This window comes from Panthera leo, chromosome F3 (assembly GCF_018350215.1).
Source record: "Panthera leo isolate Ple1 chromosome F3, P.leo_Ple1_pat1.1, whole genome shotgun sequence".
In the NCBI taxonomy this organism is placed as follows: Eukaryota; Metazoa; Chordata; class Mammalia; order Carnivora; family Felidae; genus Panthera; species Panthera leo.
The window spans coordinates 52,099,786-52,118,022 of NC_056696.1; the positions used below are offsets into that span (position 1 = coordinate 52,099,786).

Below are 18,237 nucleotides of genomic sequence, written 5' to 3' on the forward strand. Positions count from 1 at the left end.
ATAGTACAAGAAAGGCAAAGATTCTCTTTATGCCCAGGAAAAGTGACATTATGACAGGGAGCAGAGTGGCTTTGTTCGGCAAGCTCAGCCAATTATCCGGAAAAAGGAAAAAAAAAAATATAAAGAAGACTGTACTGAGGCTTGGATGTGCTGAGCCCAACTGCTGATCTAAGAGAATGCTGGCTATTAAGAGATACAAGCATTTTGAAGTATGAAGAGGTAAGAAGAGAAACGGTCAAGTGATCCAGTTCCAAGCTTCATATTTTGTTATATTATGAAGAAAATAAAATCTACAGGTTATGTTCACTTCATTTGGTTCCAGTTGGTCTTTCGAGAGGGAAATAAATGAGTGTCATCAATAAAATTCCTCTTGTAGGGAAATTTATGCTTGAAAAAAAAGCACATATTAAAAATACTTGGGACTAGTGTTTCATCATTTATGAAAGGTTATTCTAAAATAGTTGGAAAAGGAATATGACCCTCTAAAAAGCTCACAGCTAAGTCCTGATTAGGCAAATCTGGACAATATGGTTCCCCATATTAACTGGTTACTAACTTTGAGGTAGCTGGTATAACATTTCTGCCAATGAGACTTAGGCAAAGTTGTTGAGAATTCTTAGAAAGGCTTCCTCATTTGGAGCACCTGGGTGGCTCAGTCGGTTAAGCATCCGACTTCTTGATTTCAGCTCAGGTCACGATCTCATAGTTCTTGGGTTCAAACACAACGTTGGATTATGTGCTGAAAGCACTGGAGCCTGCTTGGGTTTCTCTCTCTCCCTCTCTGTCCGTCCCCCACTCATGCTCTCTCTCTCTCTCTCTCTCTCTCTCTCTGTCTCTCTCTCTCCCAAAGATAAATATTTTTTTAAACAAGAAAGGCTTCCTCATTTATAAAAAGATACACATACGAAGAAACATTAGCTTGTAATTCATAAGCTATGTTCATATCTCAAACTGGTTATTTGCAAAGAATCTTACAGACAGGTGATATAAGCTGTAGGTATAAAATGACTATGATGAAGCACAAAATTCAGCTTCTAGAAACCAACAAAACAACCATATGTTGACACACCACTAGGCACAGAGAACTACATTTGGAGGGTGGAGAAAAAGACTTTCAGGGAGTTACATTATCATCTGCTGCATTTAATCTTACTTTGTCAGGCTTCTTTCTTCAGCTAAGTTTTGGTATAGCTCATTCCTCATATTATAGAACTACAGGATCTTGTTCCAAATACTAGGAGCCATTGGAGACTTGCCAATAATAATGTGTAATAAAATGTGACATATCCATTCAACAAACTTCTAATTTTCAATGTGACGCTTTATAATATTCAAGTAATAGTCACAAACATGATGCCTAGTGTCCTTTCCCAAATTCACAACTGGCATTTTGTTTCTGTAGAACTGAAATAACATTTAGGTATTTCTGACACTTGAGGCTGATAAAACTTTGTATTTTTTTTTTTTATTTTTTTTCAACGTTTATTTATTTTTGAGACAGAGAGAGACAGGGCATGAACAGGGGAGGGGCAGAGACAGAGGGAGACACAGAATCTGAAAGGCAATTGATTACAAGAGTCCACCTGATTGTATTAATTTTAGGAACTGTCTTCAATGGATGTTGAATGAGAAGTCCAGATGCAAGATAAAGGTAAATCAGTAAAACACAAGAAGAACATGACATTAAGGATATAAACTTTGGAGAGAGATTGCCAAAATTGGACTAATTAGTGTCATGGCCCCTCAAACATAGTTGCTTCACTTAACCAAACCAAAGTTTACAAGAGGATAGTAGCCCCTTTTGGTTACATAAAGTGATTTGTGTGATGCTCTCACCATAATCCTTGGCACAAAGCTCAATAAATGTTATCCTTATTACTATCATGCTATTTTTAAGATATTCAAATTCATCTTTGCTTATGCTCTGTTCCATACAACTAAATAGCCTGAATAAATAAGGCTTGGGTAAGTACTATGTCTTTCACAAAAATTTATTAGAAATCAAGTGAATATAAAGGTCAGGCATGCATAATTAAATTGTATGATATGTAAATCCTAAATTTGCATATTGAAGTTCAAATGACTGCAAATAAATAATTTTTCTTAAATGAAAATCTCAGAAAGCTAAAAGGTCCTGAATAGATCAGTTTAGGATACTCAAGGTATTGACTAATATCACTGAGATATAAACTGAGGGTAGTTATTTTACATGATAGAAATCACTTTCACTGAAGACAATTATTTCATAAACAATTTTTAAATCATGTTATTAAAATCTAAATGCATCTTCTCTTCTAAAGTCATCATGCTTCTGTACTTACTCTCTACTTATAAATACCATGCACTTGAAGAAATCTATACTGATGGATACATTAAATAGTGATACGTTTTTAGAATGTTTTCCAGCAGTGAATAAATGTACAGAAATTTCTGGCTTCCAGATATCTTATAGGAATATATCATAAAATAGCTTAAAATTCACGTGTAATAGTTTTAATTTTGTAGGAAATACTTTCTTGTTGCTACATAGTTGATAGTCTACTGGCACTTACACTAAAATATTATATTCCATTTTATATTGTGTCTTGTGTCTTAAAATTGTCATTAACTAAGGAAAAAACCTCCTTCTTATATTATGCATTTCAGCAATAAACATATAAAAAAATCACTAATCCCTTTTCTCTAATACATGTGTTTAGTGACAGTTTTGTGTCATTCTAAACAAATAATTTGTTACAAAAATAATATGTTGGCTTCTAATTACTTTAATTGATTATATCTCTGTGATCTTATAACCAAACTACGCATGTAATATGAGAAAAACTGCCAACAACTCATTCTGCTTTTTCCCAAATATATTTTCCACCAATCTTAAATCTTGTTTTCCATTTTCTTAATTATAAGATGTACTAGTCTTTTGGGTTTTTTTTTCCTAATACATTGAAACCTAGATTTGGTCTGTTTGCCACTTTCAGTGACAGTATTTACTAATTTAGCCCTACAAAGCATTATTTTCTGTTTATTCTTGAAAGCTATGATTAGTTTTTACAGGGAATCACTGGTTTTTATATAAAAATAACCCAAAAATCTTCATAGTGAGTCTTACCATAGGATATCTATACCCAATTTAAAATTCAACATGGCTCTTATATTATTTTTTTCAATAGTTGCAATCTTTACACTGTACTATATAATTTATTACTGGTATTATTCTGGATTACTTGTAGAATACAAAACTACATTTTCAATCGCTTAATACATCAAAATTTATTTTTGTCTGGTGCATATGCACATGGTTTGGCACTTGATCATCACCGTCTCCCAGAGACCCTGGCTAACAGAGGCTCCAACATGACACATATATTCATGATACCAGAGACAGAAAAAGGAGAATGTGGTGACTGGCTTTAAAATCTTCTTCCTCAATACTTCACATATAACTTATTCAGAAAGGAATGCCCGGGTTCCAGTTAGCAAAGAGTGATCAGACTGTCTCCAGCAAGAAAGAATAGGACATTTATGAATAGCCTTAATGATGGCTATACTTCAGGCCAAAAATATTCATATGAAACCTATACTCCTTTTTGTGCACAAAATATAACGATCCTCTTTTTCAAGACAGAAACTAACAAGTTCCATCTAATAGCAGCCTAAAAATTCAAAGCTCAAATGTGATATTTCTTGGTTCAGACAACTTCAAATTTAAAAGATACTTTCTTTTGTCATTTCATATTAAATAATTGGATAGAGTTGGTATAATAAACATCTCTGTAATAAACAGGGAAAAACTGAGTCATAGCAGCCACATGTCTGTAGCTTTTGTTATATTTCACTGGGTTGACACTCTGGTGGGCTCCTACAGTAGGCTGAGTTCTACCTTTATAAGGCCCTGATTCCAATCCCTTGGAAAACTTTCCTGAAAGAACTGGCTTCATTAGTATGAGGCAAGTTTAGTGATAAAGAACCTTACATTCAGGAATGTCCCCACCCTTGATTAAATGTTGTGCCACCACCATCTTGAAATTTTTAATAATTTTATATTTGAACTTGTTATTTTGTCAGTGCAATTTAACTACAGGATGGAGCTTGCACATGAGCAGAGAAGAGATCTTGGGTGGCAACAAGCACATGCAGGCTCAGTCTATGGGTTTGCTAGGTGGTGGGGAAGGGGTTAAGGGGTGTTGGGAAACAGTGGGCAATATGTGCATTGAGAATATGTGATCACCCAGCATATACATGCATGCCACAGCATTTGAGGCTTAGGGAGCACAGAGGGTATGGTCTAGGCAAAATTGGGGCTGATATTTTTTTTTTATTTATTAAAAAAAAATTTTTAACATTTATCTATTATTGAGAGCCAGGCTCTGAGCTGTCAGCACAGAGCCCAACAAGGGGCTGAAACTCACAAACTGGAAGATCATGACCTGACCCAAAGTCAGAGGCTTAACCAACTGAGCTAACCAGGCACCCCTGGGCTAGAGAATTTTGATAGTGATAAGGGAAACAACAGCAAAACTAACAGCAGTGACAACAGAGTTATGGCCTAGAGACAAGAGGAGGCTCTGCATGGGAGCAGAACCAGCCCCAAGGCTAGAAGTCATTTTGCTCAAGATTTCCAGAGCATCTCCACAAATTAACTCCCTGGAAGAAAAGAAGCTGCTGGCACTCAGGTAGTAAACTCTGTTAATAAATTATCATAAAACTAAAGTGTGGATATGGTCAAATAAAAAAAAAATCAGACTTCCATAAGTAGACATTTTATTAGAAAAGACTATTGCAATATCAGGAGTGCTCCAAGCTCAGAATCTACAAGAAACTCAAAATCAAACAAACAAACAAAAAAAAGGCTTGATTTTATGAGACAGGGTAAGCAAGGTGAGCACAAACTTCTCAAAGTATCACGGCAAGAGAAGCGAGTGAGCAGATAGCATGATCCAGATGGGTTGCCAGGAAATATGTATTTTTGCAATCAGAATGATCCATTACAGGAAGATGTTCCCTTGCATAAGTTTGAGGGTGAACCAAGTTGAGGCTCATGTGAGGAGGAGTAAAGCTTGACTGAAGTTGGTCAAGCCAAGTCAGTTTGTGAGTAATGGGCAACTGTAAGTAAGTGGTCAATCTCCTCTGTTTTAGTCAAAGTAGGTCTTTAAACACAATTAGGGATAAATTAGGAGTCACTGTGAGGGTAAAGATGGTCAAAGTAGTTTTCATGGTGGAATGGACTTCATGTTCTTGTTGGCCTTAAAGGACTACCTGTAGCATCTGTTGAGCATGCTGTCAGACTGACTGTTGGAGGGAGTTAGAGATCCGGCACTTGATGAGAGTATGCTTAGGAATGTATTAAAAATAACACAGGCACTAAGTACGAAAACTAAATAGAAATCTGAGGTTTGAATGGAGCCAGTAAGACGATTCAGGACACTGGGGCCAAAGCATCTTTAGATTGTACAGTAAGGACAACAGTGACAATCTAATTTCTCAATTTTCTGTTTGAATATTTTTGGCTATGATATAGACATCCAAAAAGTCCCAGGGAATTTATGCACAATAGTCACTTTTGGCCACTGTGCTAGCAGTCCCTCGGAGCTAGAATAATGCCTAAAGGCAGGTGATTGTAGAGGACCACTCATTAAAGTCACCTTGGCTTTCTGGAAATGATGGCGATTTTGATAAGACTGCCCACAATCCTAGTTATTTCCTGGAGTAGAGAATGGAAAATGCAGGACTTCCAGTTACTCCTTGAATGGATCATAAAGCAGCTGCTCCAGGCACAAATACACTATCTGCCGCAATACTAACACCTTTTAAGTTTAATTCCAACCTTTTAGCCTCTTGTTCTAAGCCTTGTTAAAAATCTGGTAAAAAAAAGACAGTTCTCATATTCTTCTGGGACTGGGATTTTGTACCTAAGTCTCCCACTGTGACACAGTTTTGTAGGCTTTTGGATCATGTAGTGCCTAGAAAACTCAAATCCAAGGTAACAGAATAGTTAAAGTAAGAAAAGAAGGCAATCTCATTAAAGATTTGATAAAAGCTCATTAAGTTAGCTTGATAACAGGATCCAGTACAATAAATAGGCAGACACCAATAGGCAATATTGCCACAAATAAAATATTTCTTATTAAGTTCTATCCAGGGGTCATGGAAATAACTGTCCCATAGATTAATATTTCAGAGCTTATATTGGCCTTTTTGATGTAGCATTTTCCTATTAAATTAGGAAGAGAAAAGTTCTTGGATTTTTGTTTAAAGGAAGATCAAACCCAACCACACCAAGTGAAGTAATGCTTAGGATCATCTGGGTTTATTAGAGCATATAATAAGGCAAGAAATATGTACTCTTACTTTTCCTGATAAAAATGAAAGTATTTTGATTGTTAGCACAGTATGTGTAATTGCAACTAGTTAGGCACGTGAAAGGACCCTTGATAATGTTAGGGTAAAAACAAAGATGGCTCTTTTGGAAACATATTAAAGAAAGTTCATTTTTAAATCTAAAGAGAGAAGCTAAAGGACCCCTGAGTGATAAATGTCTTTAAATCTGAAATGGGTATAGGAACTTGGAGGAAGCTGGAGGCTTCATAAGGAAAATGAGTACATAACCAGAAGTCAGAAATAGGGTTGTGAGGTGTGCTATAAGTTGAGTGAAAGAATGGGAGAACAGATTGGATAAGGTGAGAAAAGAGATAATACAAAGACTCATTATTGACTCTGTAGTTGCAGTGGGGGGTAGGCAATCATGTGGATAGTAAGGATTATGCTGGGGGAGACAGAGAAGGAGTATATAGCAAAGAAGGACAATAAAAATGGTGAAGATAGGAAATAAAGGAATCCTACATGGCCTTTTCCAAAATCTTGGCAGGAAAGCAAACCAACTTGTATTGTCATCATCATGGTCCAAAGTATTTGAGAAAGCAATCTACCCGCGAGTGCCATCTTCTGATGGATCTGGACAGAGTCATGATTAAGGTCTCCAACTGGAGTGACTACCACTCAGAGTAGCTTCTGTACCCTTCTGGTGAAGCGACATGCATCCAGTTTGGCCCTCCTTAAGTTTGGTAGCAATGCTAGTGGTAAGAAAGATGAAATAAGGGTCTTTCAAACAGGGTTGAATATTGGTCTTCTGATGATATCCTCTCCAGAAAAGTAAGTTTTGAGTTTATAGGTTGTACAGTGATATTCATTGGAAAACTAGAGGAAAGCAGCCTCAACTCATTGATGAGCAGTGTGAATATAATTAATAAGATCCTTGAAGTATTTTACAAGGTCTTGATTGATCATGTTAGAATCTTCAAGAGCTCAGGAAGAATAGAGAATTTTCACAGATCAGCCAGTTACTATTTTATATGTAGACATTAGTGTGACCCAGCAGAAAAAGAGTGAAGAGCAAAATCTGGGCTAAGAGTAAAATCTCAGGCCAGTAAAGATTAAGTCTTTTCATCAGTTTAGCAATCTTTAATTTTAATAGCCCATTAGCTCTATTATTCTAAATGATGAGATGATTTTATCTCTTGATACCTTATGTCCATACAAAGTTTTTAATATTGGGTACCTTGCAAAGAATTATTAAATGTTGTAGAACAAAGAAAGAAGTCATATACATGTTACATAAGAGTTGAACTGCAAGACAAATGTCTCAGAAAAATAAGGTGGTTCTTCCTGTAAATCCTTGTGGCATGACTATCCAGGTATATTGTTGATTTTCCATGCAAAGGAGGAGTATTGGGAGTTAGGGTGAAGGTGTATGCTGAAGAAATCAGAGTATAACTCAACAATGGCAAAATGAGTGGCATTGGAGGTATGAACATGAAGATCAAGTATTGGGGTTTGGGAACAAAGGAATCTGGTTTCACAGTTTTATTTATGACCTACAAATCTTGGATGAATTGATAATACTTTGGGTTGGTTCCCTCACCTCTGGATAAAATGGGTGTGTTCCAGGTGCTAGAAGTAGGAATAAGGGGCCCTTTGTCAAGCAGTGTCTGAATAATAGGTTAACAGTCATAATTACTATTCTTAAACAGTAATATTTAATATTTAGCTTTAAATACATTATGATTCAATATATTAATATAATATATAATATTTGATAGCAGTTATTAATACTGCCCCAGGTTTGAAAGGGTACTGGATATGTTAGTTAGGTCATGTTAAGATCTACAGTCACTTTTAAGTTCTCTGCTTCCTCAATATGCCATATGTCTCTAGTTTCCATAGCCAAAGTGAGTCAAGAATGTGAATGAACATGTTCTGAATGTAGGGACTGCCAAGGGCTTGGAGTACTGTGTGAGGGGCAATAAAATAGAGGTGATCTCTCAGAGCTCTCAGAAAGCAAAGGTGAGGGTAAAATAAATTTACCCTTAGGTTCTCTTCATTATTATACATTTACAATTAAGTTCTACATTATATTATTAATGTTTTTATATTTATCACTGCTATGATACTTCAATAAGCCATTTCTGAGCCTTTGATTTATTTTTATGAATTGGAGCTCTGATGTATGATGATAATATTAACAAAGGGAAAATTTTAACAAACAATAATAACAGCATGTTAATGAGGTGATAAAATGATAAGTGGAGACAAAATTCATTGTGTTGACTTATACAAGCAATACAAAAATGGTCAACATAGTCGTGTAGCACACACACAATCTCTAGACCTCTAGTGATTTCTATAAATGAAATTGAATGAGTGGAAATATTGACTGTTCATGCATTTTAGACTTGTAAAATGTGAAAACAATGTTTTAGTTCCCATTTTCTCTTTACTCTGGACATTGCAAATTGCCTTAGGGATCCCTTTTCAATCACAAGATCAGATTAGTAGTCTGTGGACTCCATTTGTTAAACAGTGTTTATTAAACATGCTTTGCAAATCCCTAGTACTTCATTGAGGTAAAATTTACCAAGGTCTCTTCCTGTTAAAATATTTTGACAGCAAAAAAAAAAATTGTGAATGTCAGTGATGTAATTAATCCTTAATACGATCTTCTTCAATAAAAAATGTTAACGAACAAATTACTTACATTTGAGACAAGAGTTGTGTTTATGATTAGATCTAATTGAATAATCAATGGGTACAATCTGCTTCAACACAGCTGGTTTACTTCTTTTATCTTATTGGTGAACTCTGCCAACAGAGTAATACTTTTTTTTCTTGTTTGTTTGATGATTTTAATCATAATTTTGGTCCTATTATAATCCCTAGTGACTGGGAACAATCAATAGATATTTTCAGATGGATGAAAATGATGAGAAAAATATTCCAGAATATATTAATAGGATTATCACATCAACAAAATTATTTTAATTTCATTTTCACTTATCCCATGAGTTATTTTCATTAAATACTAGTTTACATATCAAGAAATATTCTATAATAAAGGAGAAATAAGCACACAAAAGATAGAATGAAATTTAGTAGGGGAAATATTTATTCTTTTATACAAATGTAGTAGAAAAAAACTAACAATGTTCAGGTACAAATCTATTCTGCATTTCATTACATTTATAGTATTGCCTAAGTGAAAAACATTATTGGTCATTTTTAAACAAGCCACATATTATGATATCAAATTTATTTATGTTTTAGCTATTATTGCCTTTCCACTAGTAGAAATAATATGTTACGAACCTAATCTTTTATTTATTTATTTATTTTTTCTATTTAAGTAGGTCCAATTGATATGAGTAGCAAATTCTTAAACTGAAACTCTGGTCAGTTTGATTTCAAACCTTGTTCAGTCTAACTTCTCCTGATAAGAATAATCCAATTGTCTTCTAATTGTTCTCAATAAGATTTACTATTTTACAATGAATTCTCCACAGTAACAGATTTAGCTAATATCTCTGAGCAATAAAGAGAATACTGAAATAAAATAAGTCAAAAGAAGTTTTTAGTTTTCCAAGGCAAATAAAAGTTATGTTTATACAATAAGTAGTCTATACTATAAGTGTGCAATACCATTATGTCTCAAAAAATGTACTACCTTAATTACATATTTTATTGCTAAACAGTGCTAACCATCATCTAAGCTTTCAGTGAGTCATAATCTTTTTGCTGGTGGAAGGTCTTGTCTTGCCTCCATATCAACAGCTACAGCCTGATCAGAGTGGTGGTTGCTGAAGGTTGGGGTGGCTGTGGCTGTTTCTTAAAATCAACAATAAAGTTTGTCTCACTGATTGACTCTCCCTTTCATGGACTATTTCTCTATAGCATGCAATGTTGTTTGTTGACAGTAGAACTTCTTTCAAAATTGGAGTCCATCTTCTTGAAACATGCCACTTATCTATCAACGAAGTTAATGTAATATTCTAAATCCTTTCTTGACATTTCAACAAGCTTTACAGCATCTTTACTAGGAGAAGATTGCATCTCAAAAAATAACTTCTTTGCTGATCTCTAAGAAGAATTCTTCATGTGTTAAAATACTAATCATGAGTTGGCAGCAATTCAGTCACATATTCAGGATCCACTTCTAATTCTAGCTCTCTTGCTATTTCCACCACATCTGCAATTTCTTTTTCTATTGGACTCTTGAATCCCTCAAAGTCATCCATGATGGTTGGAATCTTCTTTCCAATTGCTGATAATGTTGACATTTTGACTTCTTTCCATGAATCATGAATGTTTTTAGTAGCATCTAATATGGTGACTCTTTAGAAGAAAGTTTTCAATTCACTTTGCCACGATCTATCAGAGATACCACTTTTTATGATAGCTATAGTCTCATCAAATGTATTTCTTAAAAATAAAACTTAAAAGTTGAAATGACTCTCATCAAAATAAAAAGCTCCTGCACAGTGAAGGAAACAATCAGCAAAACTAAAAGGCAACCAACAGAATGGGAGAAGATATTTGCAAATGACATATCAGATAAAGGGTTAGTATCCAAAATCTATAAGGAACTTCTCAAACTCAATACCCCAAAAACAAATAATCCAGTGAAGAAATGGGCAAAAGACATGAATAGACACTTCTCCAAAGAAGACATCCAGATGGCCAACTGACACATGAAAAAATGCTCAACATCACTCATCATCAGGGAAATACAAATCAAAACCACAATGAGATACCACCTTACACCTGTCAGAATGGCTAACATTAACAACTCAGGCAACAACAGATGTTGGCAAGGATGTGGAGAAAGAAGATCTCTTTTGCATTGTTGGTGGGAATGCAAGCTGGTGCAGCCACTCTGGAAAACAGTATGGAGGTTCCTCAAAAGACTAAAAATAGAACTGCCCTACAACCCAGCAATTGCACTACTAGGCATTTATCCACGGGATACAGGTGTGCTGTTTTGAAGGGACACATGCACCCCCATGTTTATAGAAGCACTATCAACAACAGCCAAAGTATGGAAAGAGCCCAAATGTCCATCGATGGATGAATGGATAAAGAAGAAATGGTATATGTATACAATGGAGTATTACTCGGCAATCAAAAAGAATGAAATCTTGCCATTTGCAACTACGTGGATGGAACTGGAGGGTATTATGCTAAGTGAAATTAGTCAGTCAGAGAAAGACAAAAATCATATGACTTCACTGATTATAAGGACTTTAAGAGACAAAACAGATGAACATAAGGGAAGGGAAACAAAAATAATATAAAAATAGGGAGGGGGACAAAACAGAAGAGACTCATAAATATAGAGAACAAACTGAGGGTTGCTGGAGGGATTGTGGGAGGGGGGATGGACTAAATGGGTAAGGGGCACTGAGGAATCTACTCCTGAAATCATTGTTGCACTAAATGCTAACTAATTTGGATGTAAATTTAAAAAAATAAAATTTTAAAAAAAGTTGAAATGACTCCTTGGTCCATGGGTCACAGAATGGATGCTGTGGTAGCAGGCAGGAAAACACCACTGATCTCACTATACATCTCCATTACACCTTAGGTGACCAGGTGCATTGTCAATGGGCAGTCACACTTGAAAACAATCTTTTTTTCTGAGCAGTTGGTTTTGACAGCAGGCCTAAACTATTCAGTAAACCATGTCTTAACCAGATATGCTGTCATCCACGCTTTGTTGTTCCATTTATAGAGCACAGAATAGATTTAGCATAATTCTAAAGGGCCCCAGGATTTTCAGAATGGTAAATGAACATTGGCTTCAACTTAAAGTGGCCTGGTGCATTAGCCTTTAATAAAAGCAAGTCTTCCCTTTGAAGCTTTGAAGCTTTGAAGCCAGGTATTGACTTTTCCTCTCTAGCTATGAAAGTCCTAGATGGCATTTTCCAATATAAGGCTCTTTCATCTACTTTGAAATCAGTTGTTTAGTGCAGGCACCTTCATTAATTATCTTAGCTAGATTTTCTGGATAACTTTCTGCAGATTCTACACCAGTACTTTCTGCTTCACCTTACACTTTTATGTAATAGAGATTTTTTTTTTCTTTCCCTCATGAGCCAATCTCTGCTAGCTTCAGACTTATCCTCTGTAGTTTTCTCATCTCTTTCAGCCTTCATAGGATTGATGTCAGTTAAGGCCTTGCTGTGAATCCGCTTTGGTTTAAGGGGATTATATGGCTGGTATGAAATTCATACCAGACCACTAAAACTTTCCCCATCTCAACAATAAGGCTGTCTTGTTTTCTTATCACTTATGTGCTCACTGAAGTAGCTCTTTTAATTTCTTTCAAGAACTTTTCCTTTGCATTCAAGATGTGGCTGTTTGGCTCAAGAGGGCTAATTTTTGGCCTATTTTGCTTTTTTTTTTTTTTTTTTTGCCTTCCAGTTAGTTCACCGTCTTATATGGGCATAGCTTATGGTGGCCTAAAACAACTGCAATGGTAACATCAAAGATCACTGATCACAGATCACCGTAACAAACAATAATGAAAACATGCGAAATGTTGAAAGAATACTAAAATGTAACACAGAGACACAAAGTGAGTAAATGCTGTTGGAAAAATGGTGGTGACAGAGTTGCTAGATGCAGGATTACCATAAACTTTCAATTTGTAAAAAAATGCAGCATCTGTGAAGTGCAATAAAGCAAAGTAATAAAATAGGTATGCCTGTATAAATATGTATTTACCAATCATCAATTAAAATATTAAAAATTTAATCTTACATATTTCCACCAAGAATTTTTTCACTAAAAAAATGTTCATTCATACTTTAAAATTTTTAAAAATTAAAATTTCCCAACTGAATGGCCCACCACCCATCACTTTTTAATTAACTGTAATTGAAAATAATTAATGTAGGAAGTTCAGAAGATGGCAGCATAGGAGGATGCTGGGCTCACCGCGTCCTGCTGATCACTTACATTCCACCCACATCTGCCTAATTTACCCCAATAACCACCAGAAGACTAGCAGAATGGACTCTCCAGAGCCAAGCATACACGAGAGGCCCATGGAAGAGGGTAGGAAGGGCGGAGAGGCGGTGAACGATACATGACTGGCAGGGGAGCCAGGGCGGTGGAGGGGCAGCCAGCCCACCAGGCAAGTCAGAGCTCCTAAGTCTGGCTTGCAAAAGCGGAGGGGCCGGAAGGAGTGTGTTCTGACAGCCAGTGGGACTTAACATCTGGAATGTTATGAGTCAACAGCTGTGCTCGGAGAGCGGTAGGGAGAGTTACTGAACCCAGGAGGACAGAGCTCAACTTGGCGGGGAACAAAGGCACTGGGAAGTGCCTTCTCCCTCGCCCACCCCCAGCCAAAATCCCAAAGGGAACCAGTTCCCGTCAGGGAACTTGCTTGTACCACGGAAACACCCAACATTGTGCTTCTGCGATCCATCCCTCTAACGGGTCTGCCTCCCTCCCGGTGCTGCAGGGCCCCTCCCGAAGCGGACCACCAAAGGCAAAGCGAGCTGAGGCTGCCCCTCCTGCCCCTGTGCACCTTGCAGATCCACCCTGGCTAATATGCCAGATCCCACTGAAGCAGTACCACAAGACTGGCAGTGTGCAAGTAGCCCAGACAGAGACCACACCACTCCAGAGTGAGTCCTACCCCTGGGAGAGGGGAAAATAAGGTACACACCAGTCTGACTGTGGCCCCAGCAGTGGACTGGGGGCAGACATCAGGTCTGACTGCGGCCCCACCCACCAACACAAGTTACTCCAGACAGCACAGAAGTGCCCCACAGTTCCGCACCACTCCACAGACTATCCAAAATGACGAAATGGAAGAATTCTCCTCAAAAGAAACTCCAGGAAATAACGACAGCTAACGAACTGATCAAAAACGATTTAAGCAATATGAGAGAAAATGAATTTAAAATAATAGTCATATAATTAATCACTGGGCTTGAAAAAAGTATAGAGGACAGCAGAGAATCTATTCCTACAGAGATCAAGGGACTAACGAATAGTCAGGAGGAGCTAAAAAATGCTATAAATGAGCTGCAAAATAAAATGGAGGCGACCACAGCTTGGATTGAAGAGGCAGAGGAGAGACTAGGTGAATTAGAAGATAAAATTATGGAAAAAGAAGAAGCTGAGAAAAAGAGAGAGAAAAAAAATCCAGGAGTATGAGGGGAGACTTGGAGAACTAAGTGACATAATTAAGCAAAATAATGTACGCATAATTGGGATTCCAGAGGAGAAAGAGAGAGGAAAAGGTGCTGAAGGTGTACTTGAAGAAATAACAGCTGAGAACTTCCCTGATCTGGGGAAGGAAAAAGGCAATGAAATCCAAGAGGCACAGAGAACTCCCTTCAGACGTAACTTGAATTGATCTTTTGCACAACATATCATAGTGAAACTGGCAAAATACAAGGATAAAGAGAGAATTCTGAAAGCAGCTAGGGATAAACACGCTCTAACATATAAAGGGAAACCTATATAAGACTCGTGACCGATCTCTCTACTGAAATTTGGCAGGCCAGAAAGCAATGGCAGGAAATCTTCAATGTGATGAACAGAAAAAAATATGCAGCCAAGAATCCTTTACCCAGCAAGTCTGTCATTTAGAATAGAAGGAGAGATAAAGGTCTTCCCAAACAAACAAAAACTGAAGGAATTTGTCACCACTAAACCAGCCCTACAAGAGATCCTAAGGGGGATCCTGTGAGACAAAGTACCAGAGACATCACTGAAAGCATGAAACCTACGGACATCACAATGACTCTAAACCCATATCTTTCAATAATAACACTGAATGTAAATGGACTAAATGCACCAACCAAAAGACACAGGGTATCAGAATGGATAAAAAAAAAAGACCCATCTATTTGCTGTCTACAAGAGACTCATTTTAGACCTGAGGACACCTTCAGATTGGGAGTGAGGGGATGGAGAACTATCTATCATGCTACTGGAAGTCAAAAGAAAGCTGGAGTAGCCATACTTATATCAGACAAACTAGACTTCAAATTAAAGGCTGTAGCAAGAGATGAAGAAGGGCATTATATAATAATCACAGGGTCTATCCATCAGGTAGAGCTAACAATTATAAATGTCTATGTGGCAAATACAGGAGCCCCCAAATATATAAAACAATTAATAACAAACATAAGCAACCTTATTGAAAAGAATGTGGTAATTTCAGAGGACTTTAATACTCCACTCACAATATTGGATAGAAAATCTCGACATAATATCAATAAAGAAACAAGGGCGCTGAATGAAACACTAGATCAGATGGACTTGACAGATATATTTAGAACTCTGCATCCCAAAGCGACAGAATATACTTTCTTCTCTAGTGCACAAAGAACCTTCTCCAAGATAGATCACATACTGGGTCACAAAACAGCCCTTCATAAGTATACAAGAATTGAGGTCATACCATGCATACTTTCAGACCACAATGCAATGAAGCTTGAAATCAACCACAAGAAAAAGTCTGGAAAACCTCCAAAAGCATGGAGGTTAAAGAACACCCTACTAAAGAATGAATGGGTCAACCAGGCAATTAGAGAAGAAATTTAGAAATATATGAAAACAAACGAAAATGAAAATACCGCAATCCAAATGCTTTGGGATGCAGCGAAGGCAGTCCTGAGAGGAAAATACATTGCAATCGAGGCCTATCTCAAGAAACAAGAAAAATCCCAAATACAAAATCTAACAGCACACCTAAAGGAAATAGAAGCAGAACAGCAAAGATACCCCAAATCCAGCAGAAGAAGAGAAATAATAACGATCAGAGCAGAAATAAACAATATAGAATCTAAACTGTAGAGCAGATCAATGAAACCAAGAGTTGGTTTTTTGAAAAAATAAACAAAATTGACAAACCTCTAGCCAGGCTTCTCAAAAAGAAAAGGGAGATGACCCAAATAGATAAAATCATGAATGAAAATGGAATTATTACAACCAATCCCTCAGAGATACAAACAATTATCAGGGAATACTATGAAAAATTATATGCCAACAAATTGGACAACCTGGAAGAAATGGACAAATTCCTAAACACCCACACTCTTCCAAAACTCAATCAAGAGGAAATAGAAAGCTTGAGCAGACCCATAACCAGCGAAGAAATTGAATCGGTTATCAAAAATCTCCCAACAAATAAGAGTCCAGGACCAGATGGCTTCCCAGGGGAGTTCTACCAGACGTTTAAAGCAGAGATAATACCTATCCTTCTCAAGCTATTCCAAGAAATAGAAAGGGAAGGAAAACTTCCAGACTCATTCTATGAAGCCAGTATTACTTTGATTCCTAAACCAGACAGAGACCCAGTAAAAAAAGAGAACTACAGGCCAATATCCCTGATGAATATGGACGCAAAAATTCTCAATAAGATACTAGCAAATCAAATTCAAAAGCATATAAAAAGAATTATTCACCATGATCAAGTGGGATTCATTCCTGGGCTGCAGGGCTGGCTCAACATTCGGAAATCAATCAATGTGATACATCACATTAATAAAATAAAATTAAGAACCATATGATCCTGTCAATCACAGAAAAAGCATTTGACAAAATTCAGCATCCTTTCTTAATAAAAACCCTTGAGAAAGTCGGGATAGAAGGAACATACTTAAACATCATAAAAGCCATCTATGAAAACCCCACAGATAATATCATTCTCAATGGGAAAAAACTCAGAGCTTTTTCCCTGAGATCAGGAACACGACAGGGATGTCCACTCTCACCGCTGTTGTTTAACATAGTGTTGGAGGTTCTAGCATCAGCAATCAGACAACAAAAGGAAATCAAAGGCATCAAAATTGGCAAAGATGAAGTTAAGCTTTCGCTTTTTGCAGATGACATGATATTATACATGGAAAACCCAATAGACTCCACCAAGAGTCTGCTGGAACAGATACGTGAATCCACAAAAGTCGCAGGATACAAAATCCATGTACAGAAATCAGTTGCATTCTTATACACTAATAATGAAGCAACAGAAAGACAAATAAAGAAACTGATCCCATTCACAATTGCACCAAGAATCATAAATATCTAGGAATAAACCTGACCAAAGATGTAAAAGATCTGTATGCTGAAAACTATAGAAAGCTTATGAAGGAAATTGAAGAAGATATAAAAAAATGGAAAAACATTCCGTGCTCATGGATTGGAAGAATAAATATTGTTAAAATGTCAATACTACCCAAAGCTATCTACACATTCAGTGCAATCCCAATCAAAATTGCACCAGCATTCTTCTCGAAACTAGAACAAGCAATCCTAAAATTTGTATGGAACCACAAAAGGCCCCGAATAGCCAAAATAATTTTGAGGAAGACCAAAGCAGGAGGTATCACAATCTCAGACTTTAGCCTCTACTACAAAGCTGTAATCATCAAGACAGCATGGTATTGGCACAAAAACAGACACATAGACCAATGGAATAGAATAGAAACCCCAGAACTAGACCCACAAACGTATGGCCAACTCATCTGTGACAAAGCAGGAAAGAACATCCAATGGAAAAAAGACAGCCTCTTTAACAAATGGTGCTGGGAGAACTGGACAGCAACATGCAGAAGGATGAAACTAGACCACTTTCTCACACCATTCACAAAAACAAACTCAAAACGAATAAAGGACCTAAATGTGAGACAGGAAACCATCAAAACCCTAGAGGAGACAGCAGGGAAAAACCTCTCTGACCTCAGCCGCAGCATATTCTTACTTGACACATCCCCAAAGGCAAGGGAATTAAAAGCAAAAATGAACTATTGGGACCTCATGAAGATAAAAAGCTTCTGCACAGCAAAGGAAACAACCAACAAAACTAAAAGGCAACTAATGGAATGGGAAAAGATATTTGCAAATAACCTATCAGACAAGGGCTAGTATCCAAAATCTATAAAGAGCTCA

At 36.8% G+C, this 18,237-nt stretch overlaps 1 pseudogene; it reads right to left on the reverse strand.

Annotated features, from left to right (window-relative positions):
* The window catches only part of LOC122211548, a 95,606-nt pseudogene that overhangs the window by 56,721 nt on the left and 20,648 nt on the right, over nt 1-18,237 (reverse strand).